We start from the raw sequence: 18388 nt of genomic DNA, 5'->3' as shown, positions 1-18388 counted from the left end.
TTTTTCCTATCTTAAGGCAAGTGATATAATTGAATCTTATTTAATTTAATATAAACAACATTTTGGACTTCTTGAATTACAGAAAACCACGTACATATAAAGGTAGAAAATTACAATAAAAACTTAAATTAAAGAACGTGTGAAATGACACACGTTCATTAGTTGTTACTATTTTATAAACAAAAATGTTGTCACTGTCTAAAAACACTGCGACTCGTATTAATTAGTTTTTTTAGTTAAAACCTAATCGTTTTTTTTTTTTTGTTTTTAAAATAGTTTGCATAAACATGGAAAAAAATACTTAATCAATAAGCAAATATCCAAAATTAATTATTTTAATTCATATTTCCCTCCGAAATGTTGAACGTAAAACTTTGAGCGAAAAGAATGATAATAATATTATTGATCGAAAAGAGAAAAATAGTCATTGGTAATTGGGCGAAAAGAAGAAGGCCAATTTCGGGCGAAAGGATTACAATACTAAAATAAATATTTTTTGTTTTTATGGAATGGATTTTCGTATCCATTTGCAGTTATTGCCATCATCATGACTGATTATGTGCGGTTCTAATTTATTTTATGGCTTGTTATTAAAATTAAGTCATTTGTTTTTAAGTAATTTTTTACGTATTTAACATATGTATATTGTATCATATATGATAATGGTCACCCAACATGTAATTTATTTGAAACAATCACTGCTAACGAATAAAATGGTATAATATAAGTATAATTTGTGAACATCTATTAATTTTTTCCGTTTTTTCGTTGGATTATAAATCAATATTCACTTAACTAATTCCAAGTCTTTACCGTACTTCGCAATTATTTCGATCGATTTTTTTTATATTTTACACATTTTCCACTACCCGACAAAACAGTGTTGGCCATGTATAACCGAACGGTCAACTAATAAAATATTTATCAGTGATAAGTTGTGAGACCGTTTGGTAGACAATAATACTTATCTAACGTTCCCATCTTCGTCTATACTCCGCAACCCGCATATAAGCAGCATATTCATTCGTGATTTCCTGACGTGCCAACGTCGCACAAAAATAACGATACCGAATAGTTTTATGAAAAACGTACGGCCGTTAAACATACAGTAACGCGCAACCGTACGCAATCGTACGCAGTTTTTTCTATCCATTAAATTGGCCTCGGCGCTGGGTCAACGAATGTGTTTTCACCATGGCATCATAGAAACGTACGTTTATAATATATTATTATAAGGTTATAATAAATAAATATATCGTATAGCCTATTTGCGGTACACATAATATAATATTAATAGGACACCGTGCAAGAATCGTTGTCGTTCGCACGTGACGGTAAATCGATCGATACTCGATGGACGCCTCCGAGAGATTAATGCGGAATTATATATATAAAAAAAAAAAAATAATATATCATAACCGGCGTACAACAATGCGAACGGCTGTAGTGCCGGCGCCGTCAAAACCCGGGGAAAATTCACACGCACGTGTGCGAAAGTCCAAACGGCGATTTCGGACACCCACTGCAACACGTGTAGTTACCACAGGTACCACCTAACTTATTTACGAACATGGCGGGCAACGGATACTATTATTATTATTATTATTATTACACGATTGCGGTTTCGGGGCGTAGTCCACAGCGGTCGTTCTACTTTATTTTTTTCGTTTTTTATTTATTTTTTTTTTTTACTTTCGGGAAATGCCACCCCGTCATCGTCGTCGTCACGTAACTATGCGCACGCTCATCGTTTATACTAATAGCGTGTACAATTCATTTTTTTACTCGAAACGCGAGAGGAAATTGATGAACCGCAGTTCTCATCTGTCCGCCCGTACCAACTGATTTTATAATAAATTATAAAACCAATGGTCCATACACATCGCGGGCAATCGTGTGCATAATACATAATGTATATTATAATATATAGTGTAGTGCATAAACGGCGAGACTGACTCTCGTACCCGGAGAACGAATTAACGATATTGGATTGCTTTTTTTTTCGTACATATAATTTCAAAGAAAGCCGCAGCAGTTAGCGAATCGATTGTATTTTTCGCGGCGACGGAAAACTCGTTTCCGTTTAATCCGCGTACGGTGGCGTCGAGAAAAGCCTATTTGCGCAAAGTAAACCACGCACACATACATGTATGTGTAATGTGTATAAATCGCAAAGACCGTCGTTTTTCTCGACGATTCTATCGACATACGTTACGCGTCCCACAACAAAACGTGTGATCACAGAGCGCTACTACCAACAAACCATATAATATATAATATAATGTAAACGCGCGACGCTAAGCTTGTCGTGAAAACGAAAACGTTTTAAAAGGACACACGTCGAATTCGACTATTTGGCGCGCGCTTCAGTGTATAATGCATAAAATATATATATATCTGTGTGTGTGTGTGTGTGTGTGTGCAGTGGGTGTGTGTATTGCTAATACGACGTCGACGCGTTCTAATCGAATTAATGGACGCTGTATCGAATGCGCGCGTCGTCGCGCCAGTCCATTAACGTCGCGGATTAAGTGATTCCATAAATTACGGTGGTGAACGATCCTGCCGCCGCCGCGGGAACCGTGTGTCGTATCGGTTTTTCTTGTGTCGCGGTGGTCCATAAGAGTGCCGACGATGTCGTCGCCTCTGCGCGTGTACATGTAATACATGCTTGCCGCGTGCACATCACGTTATACGGAATACTATCAACGACCCGACGTCTTTCTCACGCGTTCTATCTAGATTCTCGGGCAAACCGATAGCAATAATGTATACCTCTATAGCAGTGGTTGTCAACCTTTTCGGGTCCACGGCTCCTTTTGATTTTGAAATAGAATGTACGGCTCCCATACGAATATTTAAAAATAAACAAATTTAAATTATTTATAATAATTTTAATCTAACTTTATTTTTAATGGGACGGCTGTGCTTGTTTTTGTTGCATTATATCATCAAATAAATGTAAATAGTAATCGAAATATGCTATTACTCGATATCGCAAACACGGTTATCGACGGCCGATCTGTCTCACACACCCAAAATGTAATATGTATTGGTGCGCGGAAATTGTATTTTTAGTTTCTATTGCGAACGCGGCTCCCTTAATAATGACCGGCGACGCCTTTGGGAGCCGCGACGCACAGGTTGAAAAACACTGCTCTATAGGTTTTACCTATTGCGCTTGCAGTTGATAACTACACATCATCGTCATACGTGTACAGACCTTTTTCTACGTCACATTCGATAAGGTATGTTCGTGTCGTCAATATACAATATCGATTCACCGTTTTCTCGGTTGTCGAGTTGAAACGGACATTTACATAATATGATATAACGAGTATATGTACATGTTGTCATCTTTGGTATTTCGATATTTCACCAAAATATAGCTTACAATTTTGAAATCCGCGGACATTTTTCCAACACAAGACATCAAATGGTAAACGGTGATCGTTAATTATTTCATGTTCGTTTTATTTAGGCTAGGTAGTGCCGCGTGTATAGAAATTCTACGTGCGCCGTATGCGGCCACTGTAGTACGACGATAATAGAATAGTGGACCTTATAAAAATTTGTTTAATCACCTCTTAGATGGACGAATAGATGATTTCGTCTAAATCACATTTTCATAACATACATAATAAGAGACATTCTTTAATTTTCAACTAGTACTGTTTCTCTGAGTATAACATAGGTAAGTACCGCGGAGTAGCGCACAAAAGTGTAATTAGAACGTCGGACCTACATATTTTGTCATTTTATCATACCATAAAAAAAAAAAAAAATTTTTAATGTAATATTTTTACTTTATTTTTTTTTAATGTAAATTTTTTAATTTTTATGAATTATCCTTGCGTAGTTAATATTTTTACATAAATTTTACATAGAATTTTTACTATAATCCATTACTTACGATATATAATACATAATGTTTGAATAATGATATACATTATTATATTGTACAAAATATCATATAATAATAATACCACATTACAATCATTATAAAAAACTTTTTTTTACATTTTTTATTCAACGTAGTACTATGTCAAAATTAAACATTCAAATATTATTTTAGTGTGACCATTGTACATTTCATCAACTTTCACTAACTTTACTAGAGCCGTCTTTGTCGATTCACTGGTTGTTTTTGACCCATATGCATTTTATGATTTAATTTTCTGTCGCATTCATCAGTATTATTATATTCCTGTTTTACCACTCTAGGTGGTATTTAGTTCCGTGTTACGCCCGCGTATATAATTTATAATCCACAATTATCTATATGGATGGATATTTATGTAGATAGGTACACGTACAATACTATAATGTACAACCTTTTATATCCCACTGCTCTGTATACGCGTGTGTATAAAATTGGGGATTATATTTTAGTATTTTATTTTTTACTTTTTAGGACTTTAAAGACTAATTACCGAATATACCAGCCCCTCACTCCTAAATATAGATGTGCAGCTTAAATATAATACATACTATACACACACAGCTGCATTAATTATAATAGGTGACTACAGCTTACAGAGGTATACAACACATTGGTGTATACAACCCCTCTCCCCAAAAAATCTTTTTATCTCCCTTAAAAATGACTGAAAAGTTTTTTTAATAATTTAGATTTTACTTACGAATCTTATCCATAAAAAAAAATGGTGAATAGATTTATAACAAAAATAATATTAATGAATATTTCAATGTTAAGGTAGATACTTTGACTAAAAAAAAAATTTCTTCATTTCCACAACCAGCTTTTGCGAATATTGTGTGAACGATAACAAAACTACCAGCCGTATAGCATACGAGTACGTTAAAAATAAATTTAAATACATAAGAAATTTGACCTTTAACCACCGTGGTAGTTACAACCAGACTACATATCGAAGTGATTGAACTTTTTGTTAATTCAATGTAGAAATTAATTATACCTAAACATAAATTTCTTAAGTATTTAATTTAAATATTTTACAAATTTTTAAGCACAAAATAGTTTCCAAACGTTAAATATCTATTCACACAACAAAAAAATACAAAGAATTTTATAATTTTATCTATCGTGGAATTGTAATAATGTTTGTTCAAACAAATCGAGAACTGAACTTAATTTGAATATTTAGGTATTTTAAAATTTTAACCCTCTCGTTACCTATACCACCAGTAATTTTACCGTACATTTCAGTGTAACTACACTGTCTTGAACGATTTTGAAATGTATCTATGTAGTTTAGTTTTAGAATAGAAGTTATTAATTAATATGTAAAAAAGTATAAAATGCACGTATAAAATAAAACAAATAAAGTATACAATTTAATTTAATTTGATACGACGATAAATAAGAATGAACTTTTCTGCCTAGCTTCTGTCGCTTACTGCAGTTTACAATCGGGAAAAGAAAATCGCAGTAGTTATTCGTTGTCGATTTTATAATCTAGTTACACCGTTCCATTTTAATAAAAATAAAAATCCAGATCAAAGATCGGATTAATAAATGTTTTTTTCTTTTTTTTGCACTTGATTAAAAGTAATGACGGTATTAAAATATTATATAGGTCAACTCGCGTTTTATAAATTTGTGTTATTTTTTAATTGTGATGGCGAAGGAGACACAAACTATTAACAAAGACATACAGGATTTTAACCGTGATTTACGCACAAAATTTCTATTACACTGTTTTCGATTTATGTTTTATTTTTATTTGGTCCTATTAATTCCACCTGTACAACTTACGACAGTTGAATTATCGTCGACGTGCCCGTAATACTTATTCCTTTGATGAATACAATTTCTTTGGTTAAGCATCGGTTATTGTGGATTCATAATAAATAATAAATATAACCTACTGGCTATATAGCAGCTACTAACTATACATACTTCATTCTATTTATATTTGTATTCTGTGTAATATTTAATAACGGTATACCTTTATTTAGGTGCATTCAAAAAATACAATTTGGGGTTTCGTGAACAGGTGTTCTTTTCACACGATTCTTGCCCCACTCCCTCACAGATAAGACATTTTGAAACTAAAACAATAATTCATGTCGAACATAAAGTTTTGATAAAAAAAAAAAAAGAGAGACAAAGAAATAGTCTCCAATTAAAAACTTTGAATATTCAAAAATAAATTATGAAGAATATTTAAACATTTAAACATTATTCTATACACACTTATATATATATTTCTATAAATCAATAATATGGTTTCATTAAATACCTCGTATCTTTTGGTTATAGTGCAAAGATGAGAATCGTCGATCATTTTAATAGCATTTGAACAACTCGTTTGTGCTCCATGAACAGAAATAATAATAATTTTTTTTTTGTCTTGATTCCTTTATAGTTTTATATTTATTGACCGCAAATTCTTATTTTAAATGACCTTCTCGTAAAACTCTTTTATGATGAAATATGATGGAAAAGTGACAACCGTATTATATCCTCGTTAGCGTAGAATATATTTTTTTATGTACTGTGTGCTATGCAAACATAATATCCAGAATGTTTAGAGTTAAATTTTATTTTTTATTTATATTATATTACGTTAAATTATTTTCTTCCCCTATCTGTTGTAATAATAACGACGATAAAGCATGACAGTGACTTTAAAAAGCTTATTTATGGGCTCAGATGAAAGATTATATGCACAGAATTTGTGGCATACAAGACGTAAGCAGGGGGTCAAACAAGATGACCATCACAGCAGATTTTTATTTATGTTTAGTTATATATGACTAAATGGATTGTAAAATTCAAGTGCCCAACAATCGCTGTTAGTAATGTATCATATTCTGTTTTACCGTTTTTCGTATTGATATATCAACAGCATTTTGATTTATTGTGTTGACTCATAAAATTGATAAAATTAATGTAGTGCTATTAAATATAATAATTTATACAGTTATTATGTTGACATAATATTTTTATACAAATATGATTACATTGTAACGATGATAGGTAATCTAAGTACACCATTCAGATTATTTAATTATAATTTATAACTATAAGTATTAAGTATAACAATATGTTTTTAAAATAATATAAAATAAATGTATTTCAGTAAAATAAGAAAACGGTTATACGGCGTTATGGATAGGCTTTTTATGTACATCGTTGTCTCTTGGCATTACGTTTTCCCAGTATTGGTAATGGATTTGTAAAATGTCATCAAATTAAAATTATGATATAAATAAGTAAACATACGTTAGGCAAAATAAGTTTTTCACCATAAATAGATTATCTAACGTAATCTAATTTTAGGTTCTCGAGAATTAAATATAATTATAACAGTTTTATTTTTCATAGAAAAAGTGTAAATTAAATTATATTATTTATATATAAAAAATGATTTAAGAAACAATTTATTTTACATTTTTACTGAATATTATCACAAATTGTGTTATAAATAGCCATTGCGAACTTCACTCAGCTCTTTCCTCTTGTGTATATAACATAATTTTTGATTTTTCCTTTGTTTATTCTTTTAAAATTATAAGTTATTATTATTTTTATTGTTATTTCCATTGCCATTTATATTTTTTACTACTTTATAGGCACTAGAATTATTAATATGGTATTTGCTTTTAAATTTTATTATGAATACTTTTGAAGTATCTTATTTTACGTGTATCTATTTGTTTATTTTTCTCTTGTTTTTATATTATATTATCTATAATATTTCAAATACCATTTAGTCCACAGTCGATGTATTAATGGCGATGTTCAATACACATATTGGAAGGATGTAAAAAATATGAACAGTAGAAGTTTAAATACATTTATTCTATAGCACAAATTATTTTTAAATCGAAATAAACGCTTTAATAATCAGTTTTGAAAGGTATTGAACGACAAAAACATTAAAAAACAAACATTACAAATCAATATAAGTAATATATTTTATAGAACGATACATAAACACATAAATACGTAGATACGTTTATTCTTGGATTTATAAAATTCTATTACCAAATTCTGAGTGTAATAGTGTAATTTATACATTTTGATATAAGTTAATCATGTAAATTATTTGATCACTGTAAAATTTGAAAATGAAATCCCTAATCTATTTATTGTAACTAGATACCGTTTTTAAATATCAAACAATTCGTATTAAAGAGTTAGTGTTTAAATACTTTTTCAAGTGCAATCATATTGTATGCAATTCTAATATACAATCGAATTATTCTATTAATAACGATTCATATTGTATATTATGACTATAATTCAAATCAAATACGAATTATAGTAATAGGCAATATCATCTAGGGGCTAGTTAATAATTATTACATCATGTATACATATAAATACATAGTGTACTTATATTATTTACTACATTTGTATACAAGCCCCTGATTAAAGAACAACAGTTAGAAACTTAGTGTAATTTATATTATACTGGAATATTGTATTAGTAACAAAATAACGTTTAATATATCAATTGTATAAGCAAATTTATACTAATATGATATGTACCTCAAATAAACGGCTATTATTTGCGTTAATTTTAGTTCACAGATATTGATACATTTCTCGGCTATGAACCAACCTTTTTAAACTTCTAAAAATTACATATACGTAAGATTAATAAGTTCAAGAAGTATGCAAAAAAATTTATATGTCTAACGATATTTTAAAGTTAAGTGATTTATATAATCAGTGATTTTCTGCATTTTTAAAATACACTCGTATAACATAAGGGTTAGATGAGGTATATTTTTAACGTACCAACTGATCTAGTAAAGCTGTAAGAATTCTGAAAACATAATTTAAATTTATCGTAATGTACTTGAAACTGAATTTTAAATTTTTTCGATTTTTTTCTGTAAACATTTTAAAACAATGATTTATTTTATAATTGTTACTTTTTCAGGATTGAAAAGTAAGAGTCTTTTGCAAATAAATATGACAATAAATTCAATTCTGATTTTAAAATTCTTATTGCTTCACTGGATCAATTTAACAATAAAAATATAACACATATAAATACTTGTATAACAAGTGTGTTAGACACCATAAAAATAATTGTTTTAAATCACCTTTAAAAAAAATTGACGTTATATGTCACACTATATGCTTTCACGGACATAGAAATTTAGTACCTACAGAAAATGGTGTTTTCTTACGTACTGAGTGGACGATATTGGACCGTACACACTACACGTGATATTAGAGGAAAAACCTTGAAATATACGTTAATAATAATAATATCCACACCTTTAATATAAGCATATACAACACTCGTGTCTTAAATTACAAATAAATATTTATTGTTTGAACGCTTTATAAAACACACATTCAAAACAATAAAAATAAATTATTGTGCAATATTATTATAATTGTCAAATATTGTAAATTATAAATTATATGGAATATAAAAAAATGTCTAGGAACTAAATTAACAATAATTTACTATTCTTTTATTATTATTATTATTATTCAGTATACTCCTATTTATATTCTGTGAATTTAAATGTAAAATAAAATATAAAATTGGTTAATTAATAATCCAAAATATTAATAGTCCGAAAAACTTACATAGTAAACTGTCATGAAAATGATAGAAAGATTTAAAGTGACATCGAAAAGCGTAAAAAAGTTTTGTCAGTCATGACTACCTCAGCCATAAAGACTATTTCATTCTTTCGTTATACTTTACTTTCTTCATACTATATCTATCTACCTCTTTTATTCGTAAAAGACTGAAACAGAATTAATAGACTTTTTGCAAACAGCATTTGTTCGTTATTGAGATAGCCACTGATTGAAAATAATTAATATGTCTTGAAATCGAACGGATCTGATAGGGCAATCAACATCGACCACTGACGACGACTATTCCCAAGGGACATTTTTTATTATTATTATCATTATTATTATTACTACTACTATATCGGTGGACAACAGTATTCCGAATTCGCGTGTTGCACGATATTCGTTGACTTAGGTTTTTATAATTTGTTTTTATATATATATAGCAATGCTGCATACAGAGTGATTCATCGAGCACGCTCATAATCCAACTATAATGAAGTGTTTTTAATTCTTGTTTCCAGAATTTTTAAAAATACTGAAAGACCCTATTATTTTTTTAACATTAAAGAGGATTTTTTAGTGGTATAAACTTCTTTCTTCGAATAAATTTAAATAAGTGATTTGAAGTTTTTGAGTTATTATTTTCCTACTAAAGATAAAATTAATTAATACTGGTTTTATATAAAATATAAAATAGATGTGATAATATTTAATTAAGAATTTATTATACTTGAAAACTCTTTACAAATTATAAAATTTAATGTTAACATATAAATAAAATAATACAATAATTATCTAATCATTATAATATATTATTATGATTTATAGATTCTGTAATATCATCTAAATCTATTACTATGGACTATAATCTTTAGTTAACAAATATTAATAACTCGCAAGTGACTTTTTTAGTATTAAAATGAAAACAAATATATTATCAGACTTAAGTTAGAAACATTATCCATGTTTTGCGTAGCTTTTTTCATAAAATTTCAATTTTAAAGCTAGTTATGATCATTTTTTAATTGTAATATTTTACATACTTATATTATGGAGTGAGCATGCTGTATAAAGCACTCTGTACAGTGTTCATAGTCCACGCATCAGCAAATCGCTTGATTTGAAAATAGCGATTTTTATAGGATGATGATGATGATGAGGACGAGTAGAAGAACGAGGAGGAAGGGTGTTCCCGAGAAACATCGCGTAGATCCCTTGGGAACGCTAAAAACTGTTTTCATTTATATATAGGTCAAATTTTACGCATACATGTATAAGCCAGTACACCACTACATGTGGACACGAACGCGTATGGGTATTCTATAGTTCGTTTTAGTACTGTGCGATGTCAACACGTTTTCAAAAACAAAAATATAAAATGGTAAAGATGTTGGATATTTTTACAGATAGGGTGCTGCGAAGAAAGAGACGACACGAAATAATATCATAAACTCGTCGCTTTTATATAAGCAAACTGGGACAACGATGATGGTCTTTATAAGTACCGGTACGTGTGCAACGAATATTGCCAAGTATTAGTGGTTTTTCATTTTTTTTCCCCTCTCTAACGGTTTATTAAGGTCGTCTACTCGTCTGTTAAAATAATATACCCCAGGTTATACTGTATAGTAAGTTAAAAATAAATATCCTTTTTCCTGAAGGAATAAAAAATTGTATTCACACACCCCCATATTTTGTTCAAAATAGACGTTTAAATCAGTAAATATAGGTATGTATGTTTTTTTTTTAATTATTTGATTTATTATTTGTAGACATTCATTATATTATACAATTTTTATAATTACATTTTAGATTCTGAACTAGGTATAGTATGCAATACAAAAAAGTTTAGAGTGCTTAGACATAACTTACTTAATATTCATAAAATGTATTTCTTAAATTATTTTGAATAACTAGACGATTATGCACAATTCAAATACTAAAACGCAGTATTACCTATATAAATTAAAGTATACACACTATAGTACTACACAGCAAACGTTGACCACAAAATAAGTTAAATGCTTGGAATAGAAACATTGAGAGCTCTGGTCACTAAAAATTTTTTCTGCATTGATAACAGTGTTGACAAATTTAAATTAATTCACTTATCACGTTGCACAACTTTTGTATCTCACAGCACAGCTTTTTTTTTTGGGCCAGTTAGTTATAATATGTTATACACATTAAAGTTCCCTACACTAAATATTTGTAATTGAGTTTTTTATTTCGTTCTTCTTGGTGTGAGACAATATCATATTATTATTATAAATGTCTAAGTAATGATAAATCGTTACCAAAAGAAATTATTTTGAGTGGCACTCCGGTTCCATTTATTGTTTATCTTTATATAATACGTTAGAGAGCGTAATATTTCTACTACAAAATATGGTTACAAAAAAGATAAATTTAACAAATTTTCTTAAGAACAATAAATTCACATTTTTTAATATATTCAAAAGGTAAATTAAAAGTATTTAAGGGTCATATTTACTGTAATTTTGCTTTATAATTTTATATTTTGTAAATAAAAAAATATTGTATGAACCAATACAGTTTAATACATATTTATATAATAATGAAATATTTATTTAATATGCCAACCAAATATAAACCTGTCCTATAATATGAAAAGTAAACACTTTATTTGCGATGTGACGATTTTATTGAATCAATTGTTAATGTCTTATCATTTACAAAATTAACAGATGTTCTATAAAAACGCTTAGTAAAGATACTTGAAATCCCAAACCTCTTAAGTTATTTGAAAGATTGATCAAAAAAATATGAGAAAAAATCGTTATATTTTATTTAAGTATTAAATTGTATGTATAAAATACAGGTTAGGCATACAGTGGTTATGGTATCCAAATAAAATATATAGAAACAATCAAATAAAAATATAACCTTAAAAAACGTGCAATAATATTTCGAATATAACGTCTCAATACTCTCAATGAATCAATTATACGGGTAGACATTGTATTTTTTATAAGAAATATAAACTATGTGCCAAGACAAAATAAAGACAAATTTAGACTGAAAAGAATTCGTCATGGAATCCGGGCCTGTAATTAAAAATTCCTTTAGTGCGTAAAAATTAATCAATTAAATAGCTTATTCAATAAAATTTAAAAATATATTAAAGAATTACTATACCATTATATATAATAAATATAATTAATATTGTTCAAGAATCTGAGAAAAAAGATTAATGTACCGTGTCGAACCTATTTAGTAAATTACATTTGAATTGCAAACAATCAGGTTAATATTTCTTCAATTTATGGGGTTTTTATAAATTACATAAAAATGTTTTATTTTTTTCTTTCGTAAAACTCAATTTTTAGTTAGTCGAGATGCAGTGTATAATGTGTATACCATACACTCGCATATACATAATACATAAATATATGTGCATATATTATATAATTCCTATAACGATAAAATATATATATATTAGTGCGGATTTATTATTGAATTATATATTTATATTATGATCAACTAAAACGTATAATTTTTTCAGTATATTTCTTCGTTTTTAGCCATTTATTCAAATCTACTCATTCGATATATTTAACTACTCATAACTTATTCATTTTACTAATAAAATTTTTTCCGCCTAAGAACTTTACATTTTTGAGTATTATTATATTTAATATTATACTTAATAAATAACGTTTAAACATTTATTTAGTAAAGTACACATAACAATAACATATTTTATTATCAATCATTTAAGAATGAAAGATTTTTTGTAAAATATTATTTCATACGGCCATTATTAAAGCGTTTCCAAAAAATAGATGGTCTTATTTTATAGCGCTGTTAAAGCAATGTTGTTTTTCCGTAAATATTGGCATTAGACACCAATTAACGTTAGTTACATAAAACAAGTATTTTAAGATTATATTCTACGAATTTCTTCAAAATATTGTTGATTTTGGTAGTTTATTTTATACAAGATTTAAACAGTTGCAAACGATTTTAAAAGCATTTTATCATCATATAAATTTTATTGTACTATTATGTATTATGCAGAAAACCTATCACCAATGGAAAACGAAAATAACTATACAAGTTTAATATTTATTATACTTATATTTAAGTAGAAACAAGTAGTTACTGAATGGCATCGTGAATGTACATTTAAAAAATACTTTTGTTATATTCATAACAATTTGAATAAAAAACAAAACTTCTGCATATGTCGGAAAACTGCTATTATTATAGTGTTCAGTAAAATATATTGCGTAATAGTCGAAAACTTGAGTTAAGTATATCAACTTAAAATGATAACCATTGCATTCTAAAAAAGTTAGTTACTTGAATTTCAAAGTTATTTTAGCAGTATGTTTTTATTTTACAAAAAAAAAATATTTTGTTATAAACAAAAAATAAACTATAAAAATAATGATATTAAGAAAAAATTCCAATTAGATAAAATTAGATTTGAAAATACCGCATTCATAGCTTTGTTACTATGGAGTAAAACTTGATTAAAAAATTATATACTTAATATTTATGAAAAAAATAAAATAAAACATTTATTAGTACGATGAATAATGCTAACAATTTTCAATTAAATTCTGTAACAATATAACATGGACATTTCTGAGCACTTTGACCCTATGGAATAACATTTTTTATTTTTAATTACATATTTTTATAGATATAAATAATAACCAGAATATTATAATGCTAAAAAATGTTACATAGTCACAATTTGAAAGACCTTGTAGATAAATATGCTTATAAGTTTATAACACAATAAAAATAAACCTATTATAATTAAAATGCCATAGAATCATATTATTTACTTTAATCTATGTGTAATAAAATCTTAATATGATATATTATCTTATATTTTTCAAAACATAATTCATTGACTAAGAAATAATTATATAATTACGTATTATTGTTTTAACATTATTGGACATTGATATATTGTAAAACAAAATTATACTACATCATAATCTAAACATTTAACATGGAACCTAAGTATTTTTATTGTTTCAAATTAAAATTAATATAACTTTTTTTAAGTATTGTACTACACTCTTATAAAGAAATAAATTCAATTTGAATGACTAAGATTGTATAGTATTAGTCTCATAAGTTTAATCAGAAAAATGTTTTTCCATAGGTAATTACTTTTAACTAAAATTAAAATGAAGGAATAAGATGCTAAAAAAAATCGAATTTTTTAATTACACATTAATTTAATAAACTTGATCTAATTAAGTGGAATCATTTAACTTTCTTCATTCATTTTTAGTCTTATTAAATTTTCATAAAAAAAAACTATATTAAGAACATGATTTATAATATACGATGTCATTTCTTCAATTAAAATTAAGCTTGATCGCATCATTTTATGTTCTTTTAGAATTTATTCAATTTCATTTTTTTATATATTTTTTCAATAAAAAATAATTTTATCAAAGAAATTTCTTATAAACAATTAAAACATTAATTTAGGTTTATTACATTGTTCTAAAAATCATAATTTTATTGAAATAATAGAAGCATGTGTTTGTATGTCGTAGTAAGTATACCTATAGTATATATTTAATTGTAATTTTTTTCTTATTATTTTGAAAGTGCTATATTATACTAATCAACTGTAAAGCTCACAAGTATTGTGCACTAATTTCTAAATTATTAATTATTAATTTAGGACTACAGTCATATAATATGATAATATAAATATTTTCCTATAACCCAAAACATCAAACAATTTATTGTTATTAATTATGATTAAAATTATTGCATGATGTAAATTATGTGTGTTATACGTTATACCTAATCAATATTAATCCAAATCCGTTCATAGATCGTAGATGTTTGCATCTATGAAGGTGCATAATAAATTTAATAATATCCGATACTAATATTTGTTTTGAACGTTTACTTTATTCAATAAGTATAAGTAGTATAACATATATATTCTCTCTATAGATACATGTTAATCCAATTGCTAGAGAACACATAATGTATAGCTATTGACCTATTATAACTATTGCGTTTATAGCTTTATCATAAATTGTGTACTTTCAAATAAAATGTTATTTAAAACTTTTAAGCATCGTTTCTGTATAAGTACATTTATTGATTTTATTTTATAAAATTCATCGTATACCTAATCAAATAATGTTGAAACATCGTCTTTCGAATGTAATCTTATTATTGTATTCTAATTTAATAGCATAGTTTATAAAAACTCGACGCTACAGGTACTGACTACTGATTAAAAGCGAGTAAAACTATACAAGTACGAGGTCTTCACTGTCTGTATTCTTCCACTATATTTAAATTATTGGTTGTTAGTTTGACAAAAAACGTTTAAAGCTATTGTGATACAATACAATTTCCACCGGAAGGAAATATTACGTAATACCAACGCACTCTAGTGATATATTCGCGAGGAAAATTGTAAAACTCGCCGAACAACCAAGGTTGAAAACACATAAACACGCTTGCCATTTTAGAGATAAAGAAAATCGACGATCAGTGATGATATAAAATTATCATTTTTATGCAAGTACGTATACAAGTAAATTTTATAGTAATTTTTAAATATATAATATATGTATCGATATCAACTTTAAAGTTGATGCGAATACGTGTGCACATAAAATAATATATATTTACATTGATTTGCAAGCCCTGACGCATGAAATTTATGTAAGCATTTATTTCAGAAGACATCGATAAGAGTGGATTAGTACAAATTATATGAATAATATATATTGTTTGAATTTTTGAAATGTGACTCTTGTTACATGACCCGATTTAAAACTATTGACCCAATAACGGGCGAGATAGTTCTAATGCAATCGCAATACAATAGCCAATAATATATTGTGGTTTTGGTCTAATTTGTAAACATACACGGTACTTGATATATATATAATATATACTAAGGAAAATTATATATTTTACGTGTGGATTATAATAATATAAATAGTTGACCGCGTACGCGGAAGTTTCAGATTTCGTATACACACAATATGAAGGGCGAGATGAAAATACCCATTCGAAGGTCAACATTAACGAATGACCTACTACTATAATACTATAATACTACTAATACTACTGATAAATGGTTAGGTTATTTTTTAATCACAAATTTATCGTCGTCTAAGACTTCGTATGCCTCAACATACTCTAAATCTACCAAAACAACAGCTACGGTACTCTAAGCTTTTTGTTAGTAGGCCATTCGACTCACCTTCCATTGACAAAGTTCAGTTCACGAGTGTATGTGTGTGTGTATATAATAAAATAAATTATGTTAATAGACACGAGGTTCGTAAAATGATTACGTTACTTGAACGGCTCGTTGTCACGTGAACAAAGTGATAAAAAAAAAAAAAAAAAGTGAAACAATAATACGCTCCAAGACGTAAATGAAAGCAATGAATAGTGGTATAAATACGAAACGTTAGAATTTCCAAAGGACCGCGCAATTTAATGTAAAACAGAAAAATTATCGTACAGAATAACGTACGGCGATAAATCAATACAACGAATAAAACGAATAATACTATGTATTGCGTATACAATATCCGTTAACGAAAAAAATTTATCAAAACATATTAAATCCTTAATCCTTTTACTCGCGTTTTACTACGATAATCGTAAACGATTTTTACTCCTTCTCTTCGGAGTCGTCTCGATGTGTTTTTTTTTTTTTTTTGCGTGTAGCGGTTCATAATTCAACGCATTCCTGCGCAATGTCCCTAGCCGAGATTTGCCCCCACCAGTCGCCCGACCAAACCTCCTAAGGGGGTTTTCGTCGACGCGCACGTGCGGGAGCCTCCCTCGCGCATAGAAAGCGCCAGCGTGCGTATGTGTGTCCGCTTGTAGGCGTGTGCGTGTGTACAAGACACGATGTATGACATTATACGTACAAACACGACCGGAGCAAATGGTGCACACGCGACACCCCCGACGTTCGCAGTACATTATGTCCACTCGGACGACGATGTGAGTTAATTAAATCTTAATTTTCTTTTCCGTCGACCGTAGTCGGATTTACTTTTCTTTTTATTTTTGGTCCGTTTTGGCCCGCCCCGCCATACGACTGCTCGTCCGGATTCGATTATGGACAGAGCATGATGGGTACATATGGTGCAATTCGTGTTTTCTGTCCCCCGAACATGCGCCTTGACGACTGCACGCCTTGACGACTTCTATACTATATATGCCGAGAAACACGTCGATATCGACGCTTATATATCGTATACCCCACCGTACAGGGAGCGGAATCCCGTAGCGAGGGGGTCGTGACAGCTGAGTACACCGACATACAGTGTGGCCGGACACGGGGTTGTTGTTGATCGCGAGTGCGATAACTTGCGATATAGATTATATACATACGTTTTTATAGCCGAGTACCGCCAACGCGAGTTTTGAAAATGTCCACGTACCACTCGGTCTAATAACCATTTCTTTTTTTCGTTTTGTTTGTTAAAAAATGTATTCGTTATTTTAAACGTATACGGAAGAGCCATTCGTAAAAATGCAAGGAAATTGTGCACCTAATTAAGAAAATGTAATCGTTCAATGCGCACAAAAGCAAAATATCAAATATGATACATTATTATTACAATAATTATGGCTTAAATTTTTTAATAAGACGAATGATGATGTTTTGAAAAACGATGACTTCGATCTCCACACGTCGATAACTCTAAGCCTTCATTCATTTTTCTACGTTCTAATTTATTTCTGTTTATTCTTAGTACATAAAAGTGGGAAAATGTGTTTTTCGTACAGATTCATCCGACACACAAGCTAGGGATTATGATCTATTGTAAACTTTGTTTAGACAATACC

The 18388-nt window shown here is 28.6% G+C and overlaps 1 protein-coding gene across 1 annotated transcript in view; it reads right to left on the bottom strand.

Moving 5' to 3' along the window:
* The window catches only part of LOC113552837, a 58151-nt gene extending 40937 nt beyond the window's left edge, over window positions 1-17214 (bottom strand). Inside the window, exon 1 of the mRNA XM_026955806.1 lies at window positions 16779-17214. The gene's annotated coding sequence lies outside the window, so the exon portion shown is untranslated. The remainder of the gene's footprint in view (window positions 1-16778) is intronic.
* Window positions 17215-18388: the final 1174 nt, after the last annotated feature.

The sequence above is a fragment of the Rhopalosiphum maidis genome, chromosome 2 (assembly GCF_003676215.2).
Source record: "Rhopalosiphum maidis isolate BTI-1 chromosome 2, ASM367621v3, whole genome shotgun sequence".
Lineage (NCBI taxonomy): Eukaryota > Metazoa > Arthropoda > Insecta > Hemiptera > Aphididae > Rhopalosiphum > Rhopalosiphum maidis.
The sequence above is the reverse complement of the archived record's forward strand: the minus strand, read 5'-3'. Positions and strand labels throughout refer to the sequence as shown.